Here is a 10,895-nt window from a genome sequence, read left to right on the forward strand (position 1 = left end):
GGAATGCATAAGATAACTAAATAGTTCAGACTCATTTTAGACTTACCTTTTATGAAGAANAATAACAGTAGCCCAGAAAGTACCTAACCTTTTGCTGACCCTGAAAGTGAGATTCCTGAGGCCCCATCACAGCAGCCAGGCTACCAGACTGCAGCTCACAGACAACACAGAGAAATCTCTTGATAAACATGCTATAGCCACAGAGAAATCCTCCTGAAATTTCTGATTTGAGAAGAAATTTATATTTCTCAAAACTGATATCTGTAGAGCATAATTCTTCAACAAAAGAGAGAAAAATTAAACAAAATAGACTTCTCTTCATAGAAAACAGATCCCTGAAGTTGAGTTAGGCAGTATTCACACTATTTCCACAAGCAATGATACAGCAGACATTTTCACAGACAAGGTTCATGTTTGTACAGGTTACTTATTTTCTCATTGTTTACTAAGTAAATAGTAAGAAAAAGCATGTTGAAAGTCATATGGGCTTTTTGATAAGCAGCTCCAGTTTAAAGGCCTTCATATAAAATCACTCATCCCATCAGTTTCCATTTGCTGACACTGTGGCTTCCCATTGACAGGCAAAATGGCTGTTCATTCTGTGTTTTTTGTTTTCTTAGCTGGCCTGGAATTTTTCTCCAAAGCTGTACCACTGGTGTTTTAGAATTGAGGTCCTTCGTACTGATGTAGCCCAAGCTTTTTTTTTTATTATTATTATTACTATATTTGGTGTAAATGATCATTCCATTTTATTGCAGTTATTTTGATTTTGCAGTACGTTTTGACTGTAGTTCTTTCCTGCTGCTCTTTTTCTGGCTCTTTTTTCTCCTCCCCTAGCCATTAATGGGAGGGCTTTCTGGTCAGATAAGAGGCACTTACTTATACAGACTCAGCAACCACATGAAAAAGGGTGCAAGACAAAGAGGGAAAAAATATATTCACTACACAAAGGCCTCAGGCCTGTTGAAAGGCAACTGCAATCCTTAAAACACAGTGAACAAACCCCTGTCATGAGGGATTTCAGGGCAGTTCTGGCAGGGTCATAGAGTCTAGCATTCTTTGGGGCTACCCAGCAGTTCTTTCCACATTGGTTTTAGATACACTGGCTGAAGAGATTCAGGCTGGAGTAACTCCTTTTCTTTTCTAATCCTCTCCCTTATTGCTCTACCTCATGCAAGTGAGCAGGAATCTCAACGCTCATTGACTTAAGCAAAGAATGGAGCCAAAGCTAGGATCTCATTACTCTCCCCCACACTTACAGAAGGCTCATTTATTCCAGAAAAGGAAGTAAGACATGCAGACTCTTCAGCCTGAAAGTCTCCTAGAACAGACTCATCCCTCTCTCCCCCTAGCTCCTCCTCCTCCTCTCAAGTTCTGATGTTTGGGAAAAGGAGTACCTGACCAGTCTTTGTGAGGAAGTAGACAACTTCCATTGAGCTCTTGGGGTGGAAAAGCCAGGAAAATAGGTGTTGGCAATAGAGACCTCCTTGCCAATGCCTTCAAAAGAAACTTTAGCAAGGAGGCTGTGCAGTCCAGAAAAGAGCATGAAGAGTCAGGGCATACAGTCTGTACAGTTACACACAGATATATTCGTCTGATGCAGGACAGGTTTCCTGGCACAGAGAACATTCAATATATCACAGGCCTTAAGAGGGAATGTAGGAGAGGATTTTAGGTTTTTACCATTTGCATGATGATTCATTTTGCAATGATTAAATGGAGGTCAATCATCATCATTATGAGACCATCCCTGATGAGCACCTTCCACAAAAGCTCTGTTTTCCCACTTTTCATCTAAAGAATTAGATAACAGAAGGTCAAAATCCTGATTTAACTTGCTAACCACTGTTTGTGATGAGCATGTTGGGAGTGAAACTACAATAATCTCACATTTGAAGTATTTTTTTTGTACATTTTCGTCTCCTACCCCCAGCATAGTTGTCAAGGGCTGATGAGTCTGACCAAAATGGTGATAGGAGAGTCTGTATGTGGTGCTTATCAAGTTTACAGCACAATTAAGACAAGTCTTTGGCAACATAACCACATCAGAGGCTCTCAAATTGAAAGCTATGCTGTAATTGCCAATCTAAAATAAGGAGGAAGAGCTGCCAGATTTTTAAATATTCTTATTACTTTTGATGATTTAACTTTTCTGTTCATGATTTAGTTACAACTTTATCCTGGAGATGATGTGTAGATGAACCATCCCAATGGGAAAAGAAAAGGGTATTCTCATGCAAGATACAAATGCTTCCACAGCACACAGGACTATGCTCCTCCCTACAAGATTCTGACATCTTCCTCCCTGTTTACACTGCCTCCAACAACCTTCAGGCTACATTTTTACAGTATACAGTGACGTGGTTGAGGAAAAGAGAGTATATTCTGTTGATAAGATTCCCTACTGCTTCATTATGTCCCAACACTTATCTAACTTACAATACAAAAATTCTCCCTCTCTTCCTACCTGAAGGGCTCTGCTGATTCCGAGCATCCTCTTAATGTGAAAATTCTGGACTCAGTTTGGGGAAGTCCAGCTCCAAATGTTCCAATTAAATTATATAAAGCAGCTGCAGACGGATCTTGAGAACTATTAAATTCAAAGTAAATTACACCAACATAATGCATAAGAAAAGGGAAAGGCACTGGGAAGAGGCCAAAGAATTGAAAAAAAACACTTTCACATTCTCTGCTATAAGATGCCATTTTTAGTCAGAGACAAAATAATCTGCTATTGAATTAATTACATTTTACTTGCCGTGACGTGTCTTTTAACTATAATATGGTTGAAAAACTAAAACAAAGTTGTTTTATAATGCTTTATAGTCATTGCAAGCTCAAGAAAGTAGTTTAAAACTATCTTTTAATTCAATCATTCTTTCTCTTCAATTTAATTACAAAGGATTGTATTATTTTTTAGTATCAACTGACGAACCGCTGCATTATTCCCAGAAGAGTCAGGCAGACTCTTTCAGTTGTTTGAAACTAAAGACTCAGGTTGAGAATCCTACAGTTATTGGACACTTCTTCTTTCAAAATGGATTTTCATTTGTTACAAGACTACAGCTTTAAAAAGGAAACATGGAATTATGTTGAACATATCACACAACACAACTGGTGGCCACTTGTGTCTCAAGGAGAAGGAACCAGCCAAAACAAGAAAATTTTGGGATAATAGCTTCTCTGTCAAGGAAAAAGCTTTATGTCTAAAATTAAAACAAATACAAATACACCACCACCACCAATAACTCCCAGATGTCTAAACATTGCCCTGACTTAAAAAAAAGTCATTGTATCATTTTAAATGAAGATGATTTCTTTTGAAATTGCCCTCAATTTGACTAAATACTAATATTTTCAAAACTCAGAGGTGACTTCTACTTATTTAAGAAGTATAATATGAAAGGAAATTGCAAAAAAGAAAAGTTAATGGGTATCAAAAATAAACATTCTTTTATGTATTTCTCTATTCAGCCAACATTCCACTCCCACACTCATCTCCCCGAGATATTTGCATAGTCCTACCCAAGACCTTTCCATGACTCTTAACAGTCTATTCTTGTGGATACCTAAGGGCTAAAGTTGATATACTGCAGGAATTTCAGTAGTGGCATCCAAGCCTCAGATGCACCTGTAGAACGTCCACAAAAAACTGTACATAAGTGGCTCTTTGGTATAGCAGAACAGTGGGCTGCAAGAAGCAACAGTGTTCTCAATGTGTCCTTAAAAGAGTAGCTAAGGTGAAGACTACATATATTCGCAGGAGAGGAAAACCACATCTGTTCATGTTGCCCTGCTTAAATAAAAATCCCTCCCAGCCCTCAGGTGAGGAGATAGCTTCACACATACTCTATCAGTGGAAACACATATAATTTTCTGTTAAGTGGGTGTTCAGTTTACTTAACTTAAAATCTAAGCTTAGAGGCTTTATATAAAGATACTGGGCTGAACAGCTGGATGCTTCATTGGAGCCTTAAAAAACATACTTAACATTTGATACAAAGAACAAAGTAACCTTAGGATGAGGTGTGGAAAAAGCATGTTAATACTAAATCAAAGAAGTGATTAACTTCAAGGTAGACAGAAATTTTTCTAGCCTTATTAGTTTGCAAACAATAGAATAATAACAATCGATTCCCAAAGCCTATACCAAAATATTACTGTTCTCAACTAAAGATATGTTTGTTTTTAGTTGAGAAAGTTTATTAGATAAATGGAAATTATCTAACAATGGTTAAACCATGACCAGGAAAAAAATAGAGATACTTGAATGCATCAAAAAAAATCTCGTAGCTGACTATAGAGCATTTTTGAAGATGAAAATGGTGTTCTATGACTTCGTAGTTATCAGCTATATTAAAGCACAGATTTTATATAATGTACTGGAACAATGACATAAATAATACTCAGTTTTTCCTTTTTTTTTTTTGCATGCTATTTGAATAAAATGTGTTCAGAAGAAAATTCTGCAGCAAGAACTTAAAGTAGTGGTTTGTGCCTACTAAAATCAGGCACTAGCAACATTGTTGTCTGAGGATGACCTGATTGTAATATTAATATTATTTAACTTATTTCACAGAAATATAAAGTTTCAACCAAGAGATATACTAGAGAGACAGAATTCAACATTGGTTCTAGAATCACAAATTGGTTGGTGTTCAAAGGTCTACAGTTTCAAGCCAATACTAATGGCCTTAGATAGCAATGCTAGCATCTGTAAATCAAACAAAATCATCTGTTTGTTGAGGACAGAAGACCAACTAATGAATACAAACATCAGGGAACTCTGTAAGGCTACACTACAGGTTGACCTAGAGTAACTTCAAACAGTAGGTCTCAAATTTCAAATAGCTGACTGAAAAGAATATTTATATTGATAAATCGGTGTACTCAACTAAAGGAAGAAAACTATGGAAGGGAATCAAGGGAGTCGATCCTATTTACTAAGCATAGTAAGTATATCATAGAATTTACACATTGTTTAATGAAGTAGTGAAGTTCTCCTTGTGTACACTCTCGTAGGAGGAAGTTCATTTCATTAACTCCAAGACTCTGCCAGGAGTCTATGAACAATAACATCAGCTTTTGGCTTACCTTCAAACCATGCAGAGTAGTAACATGGCAGGCAGCCATCTTCAGTGGTGATCATGGAAGTAGTAAATGCCAAGGCAAGCTCTGTGAGGCATCCATTATGCAGATAGACATAAGCCATTCCAGATCATTAGAGTTATTCATCATATTACTTAAGCTACACATCATCATTCAAGTTCAATTAAGTAGTGCACTTTTCTCAGGCTTTTAAACAAAATATAAAAATGCTTTCTTCTGCCATCACCTAGACAAACCAGTGAAAATGGAGAGTTCCACAAGCTCACAACTAAAGAACAATTTGTAACACAGATATACAAGATTGAGTTTGATACAGCCTTTTACTGAAAGGGACTGGGCCTGAACCCATTCCATCAATATGCTGATGTGAGTATTCATTTTCTTCCATATTTTCACTTGCAAAGAATAACCATATATGTGTAATCATCAATTAATAATTGCATGTGTTCAACCTACTTTTCAGTTTAAAATATTTTATTAATGCTTTTAGATGCACAATCTCAAAGCTCTGTAACAACATGCTCCTGAAAGACTCTAGTTACTAGCTTCCTCAATAACTTCCAGTGAGCTCTTAGATGCATTATTTATGAAAAGATTTTCCATTCTTCTGCCTCTACTTAAGCCTGTGGTTCTTTCCAAGACTATTTTGAGACACCTGAAGAACAGATGGACTACTCTCAGGTCTCCTGGAAAGAGGATGTTCCTACCTTTTCAGATCCAGCATTTTACAGCTGCATACAAAGTTTACTATTTAGATTTTTAAAGATAATGGAAGTGTGAACCGTTTTCTGAATGCTTGGATCCTCAGTTTAGAACAGAACAAAGTATAATAGACCTCTTTAATCTGCAGGGAACAGATAAATTGGTGAGATGAGAGTGGTCCAAACCTGGTATTAACTGGGACCAGATACAGGGTTTTGTACTCTTTGGGCTGCTCCCTTCCCGTTTACAGCATCAGTCCTTCCACATCATCTTTCAGAACAGCAGCAGTCCAATTTTGTTTATTTACTGGACTGTGACAGATGCAGTGAGCACCAATAATTGAGCAGTTTACAACTGCTGCTTAAACAGACATTCTTCATCTTCTTGGGGATAAGGCAGCAAGCACATGGGTTAAATTTTGTTTCTGCCTCCCTGAAGTGGATAAGAGATGACATTCTTATTCTAGACAATAATGAAGGTTAATGCTGGACAGTCTTGCCCTCTATGTTAACTGAAATAAGAGAGTAAGGTAATGAATAAGAGAGGTGCAAGATTTACAAAAGGCAGGTAAATTGATTATACATCAAGAGAATTTTTAAGTCTATATTCCACACTGGAAATAAATTTAATCTAGGGTGTAAGAACTTCCTTTCCTGAAAATGAGCCTCAGTAGGCATCATATTTTGCTTAGCCCAATAAAGAACCAATAAAGAAAAGCTCAGTGTGGATAAGTGTGTTTGATAAGACAATAAATAATAAAATTTAAACGACATGTATGCTTTTAACAAAGGATATTTAACCACAGGAAAAAGTGTATGACAGGCAGTCACAGTCGTTCCATCACCACAAGAAGAGATATTTTCAAAGTTTTGTGGAGGTCAGATTAAATGATTAGAATGATTCCAGCCAGGCTTGTAAATAGATATCACTGTTTCATACTTCTCACTTGTCTTGTATTTGTTTCTTCTTTTCCAAGTGGTGTTCACAGCTAACGATGCTGGTAACTGACATTATACCATTGCTACTCTCCTCAGTCTCTTTTGTTACTCAACTACAGCAGTAGTTAGTGAGCCAGTGGAATAGAAACTGATATTAAACATGAAATTTTAGATTTGTAAATTAAAATTTCCATAAGTGATAAGAACTTAACTTCTGACTATTGCAATAGTATTAGCACTTGCACAACAGTTTTCATAGTAAAGCACTAACAGTAACTATTAAGTGGTTTATTGATTTTATTAACTTTAGAAAGAACATGTGTTGACTTTCTTTTCAACTACTCTTCTGAATAAAAGCATTCAGAGAAACACTTGTTTAGAGATGGCAAAAATGGATCAAGATTGGAACAAATGCACTAAAATGCTACTACTAAGATTCTGAGAACAAATCAAAATCTTCCATAAAGCTAATAAACTGCATTCCTTCTTGCAAAGGAGTGAACAGAATATATTTGAAAAGTGTCTCATAATAAGGAAAAGTACAGGAAATGCAAACTACCACTTAACATAATCTGTATCCCATAACATGGGACTAGTACTCAGGATGCCGCAAAGTAATAAATAATCTCATCTCCCAATTCAGCTTTTGAAGATATGGATGCAAAAGCAGCTTTCAATTGACAGCAAGGTTGAATATCATTTAAGGATGCCAAAGATGCTACACATTTGAAATCCCCCCTTTTCTGCTTCTTAATATACCATAACTGGTGACACTTTCAAGGAGTACCATATCCGATACAGCCAAAAGTATATGCAACAAAAACATACTTGTAGAAGTTTATTTGTGAATTATCATAGCATTCTGCAAGTACTCTTGCCCCCAGTTTAAGTACTCCCCAAAATTACTTGCACACCTCTAACCTTTAGACACTTCTGTAATAAATGAAAGATACAAAGAACAGGTAAAAAGAATAACTGATGATTCCTGAGAAAAATCAAGTCCTGATTTAATGTCAAGAGAAATAGTGATGAATCCTTCTATTTCACATTCTTTATATCCATATCGAAGGAAAACTACTTCCAAAGAAAATTAAGCATAGGGAAGAGCCATTAGAACATTCAATAGTAAGCATACCTTGGAAAAGTAGGCAAAAAAGTTGAGTCATTTAGACTAGAAAAATCAAAAGCTGAAGGTAGATGCAAAGCATATAAATACCAATAAAGGGAAAACACTAGTTAACCTAATGCTTTGATTCCATCACAGCCTAACCTGATGTATTTGCTGGCCAACTTCCCCTCCCTTTTGCTGTCACTTAAAGGAATTGGACACTAGGAAAGATAAGCACTTTGGTTATATACAAAATAAAATGAACATATGCCCTACAGAAAACCTCAGAATAAACAAACCAACACAATCTTTAGAACATTATATTTCAGAAAAGACAATGATAAAAAAGTACAAACATTTTCATGAACAACAAAACAAAACAAAAAACCCCTATGATAGTACACAGGAAATTCCCAGCATTTGTTTCAGTGCATTTTTCATTAAGCCTACCTTACATAACCTCTACAAATAAAATAATCTTAAGTACACTTCCTCTTGCTGATATGCAGCGTGTCATTTTAATATTTTTAAATAACTGGCTCCTTAGTAACCCACTATAACATAGCATTAGTAAACATAATGATAGAAAAATAGACCCGCAAGATTCAAAAAGAACATATATTTTGCACTTGTTTTTCAATATGATCTCTATTTCAAAATGGATTTTTTGTTTTATATTCTTCTTAAATTTAAAATACAGCAGGTGGGCTTAAAAGTGTCTTAGCTTATCAGCTAGATTCCACTGTCAATGTTTCTGTAACATTTTTACTTGTTAATTTGCAAGGCCTTCAGAATCTTGAAAAATACTTCCTCTGTCTTCTCCATGTTATCTCCTTGAAGAGAAGACGTACTTAATTTGCCTTGTCAGGAATGGAAAAGCCAATGTGTTTGGCTTCTCTCTATATTTTACAAGAATTATGAAAATATCAAAAGGAATGTGCACAACTCTTAGCTCTGCATCTCATTTATTTTGTTTGAAGGCACTGTCTATGTTAAAATTCACTACAGAATAGTACTGAGTTCAAGCAGGTAGTATACATACACTATTTTGGTGTAATTTAAGATGGCAACTTTTAAAATTTCCAAAAAAAGTGATAAAAGATATTTTGGTTAATATTTGGTTAACATTTCATAATTTAACATATGTCACCCTGGGGCTCTAATAGTTAAAATGTTAAAGATAACTGAGCTATATGTCATAATCCATTCACATATTGGTTTAAATCACATTTTTCTAAGACCACACATGATTAATCACTTAGACCTGTAAAGTTATATTAGTTCAGCTACAGCATATTAATGTGTAATATAGGATGTATATATGTATATATACATATATATATATACGCACTAGAATAAAAATTGCACATTAATTTCACAGAATGCCTCCCACATTCTTAACAAATGGGCACAAAAACATGCTTCAGAAAAAGGAACAGACCTACAATACTGAAAGACGTCCCATAATCAAAGGTGTGAAATCGTAAGTACTGAAAATCAGAAATCACTTCAAAATTACATCAGGGATTTAAAAATTATTAATTTCATCAGTTCTTAAAGAATTGTATTAGTCTGTTATGAAATAAGACCAATTTTATTTTGAGGATATAATTGTTCATACAGTATATTAACTATTTTGTATTTACCCATATGCCTCAGAATATTCTATACACTCAGTTATGGAAAAATATATCAGGAGGTAATGAAACCACTTAAGCATGCTTTTGAAGGATGTTTTGTTCACTTTATATTTACTTTTTTGTTATTTGCATTGCATTACATCATTGCTAAAGCATATTAGATAACTAATAGATTTTAAGGTCATTTCGATATGGTTTAAAATATACCTTACAATCTGCTCTTAACTACTTCAGTCAAATCATTACATTTTTATAAAATACTTGGGATGTCTAAAAATAAGCTATAACTTTACTTAAGAATGGCTAAGGGCAAAATTTACTGCTGGGATATCAAAGAAAAAAAGCTGTGTTTATGGCAAAAAAACCCTCAAATACACACAGCACCACACTATCTGTGGCAGTATTTCAGGAGACCAACACGTAGTAATGAGTTAAAGTTAGTATTCTTTGTCAACACTCTTACAGAACACTCTATTGATAAACAATCCTTATCACGTACTGCTTTCCGTTCTTCATGGGAGCAGAGGTCAGTCTTTGGTTCTTAAAGAGTTGAATTGTGACAAACAAAACAGTTCAGTAGTTCTTGGTCAATATCTTTGCCTTAACATAGAAAATAAACAATTCAGTCCATTTCCTTAGTATTAACAAGGGACGTATAAAAATATTAGGAAAAAATAATGCTTAGGAATGGAATCCTTTTAGGTAACATAACATTACAAGCAAACATAAAATCTGAAGATACGGTTTTCGTTCTAAACCAAGGAGAGAGCCTAATTGCTCATACATTTAACACCACAAAAATAGAGAAACAGACAGGACCTATCCTTGGTAGGTCTGTGCAACCTCAATCTCATTGAAAGTCATAGACTTGAGGATACTTAGTGCATCATAGAAGTATGCAGCACTCTACTAGAATAGGCCCTTAAAAAACTATATTAATATATTACAGGTGGAATTTTAAAAAGCACTTGGGATTGGCCTAATTTCAGTTCCACTATACCATCATAATCAGTGGAATAGTTTGACCAACACTGTGTGTTTCTGAAAATCCCACACTGCAAGCATTAGGACTATGTTTTATTATTTTCTTAAAAATGTAACTTTAATATTCTTCCAATGAAGATACATTTTTGGCTCTTCTGATTTTGGAGGAATAAAAGTGCTGTTTACTAGGATAAAAAAAAGAAAAAAAAGAAAAGAAAAAGAGAGAGAGAGATAAAGAGAACAATACCAAAATACCGTACGCACCCAGACACATTGTTTTAGGCATTAAAATCCCTGACACTGACACCAGTGGCACACGTGGAAGCAGTTAGAGTTCCTGTAGATCATAATACACAACTACCACAGGATTTTCCATAATACACATGCAATATGCATATAAATATGATTTAGATG

General features: G+C 35.1%; 1 pseudogene; it reads left to right on the plus strand.

Moving 5' to 3' along the window:
- The first annotated feature begins 586 nt into the window (after positions 1–586).
- LOC112976330 lies at positions 587–6,894 on the plus strand (annotated as a pseudogene).
- The last annotated feature ends 4,001 nt before the right edge of the window (positions 6,895–10,895 follow it).

Source organism: Apteryx rowi, unplaced genomic scaffold (genome assembly GCF_003343035.1).
Source record: "Apteryx rowi isolate R43461 unplaced genomic scaffold, aptRow1 scaffold_717, whole genome shotgun sequence".
Classification (NCBI taxonomy): Eukaryota; Metazoa; Chordata; class Aves; order Apterygiformes; family Apterygidae; genus Apteryx; species Apteryx rowi.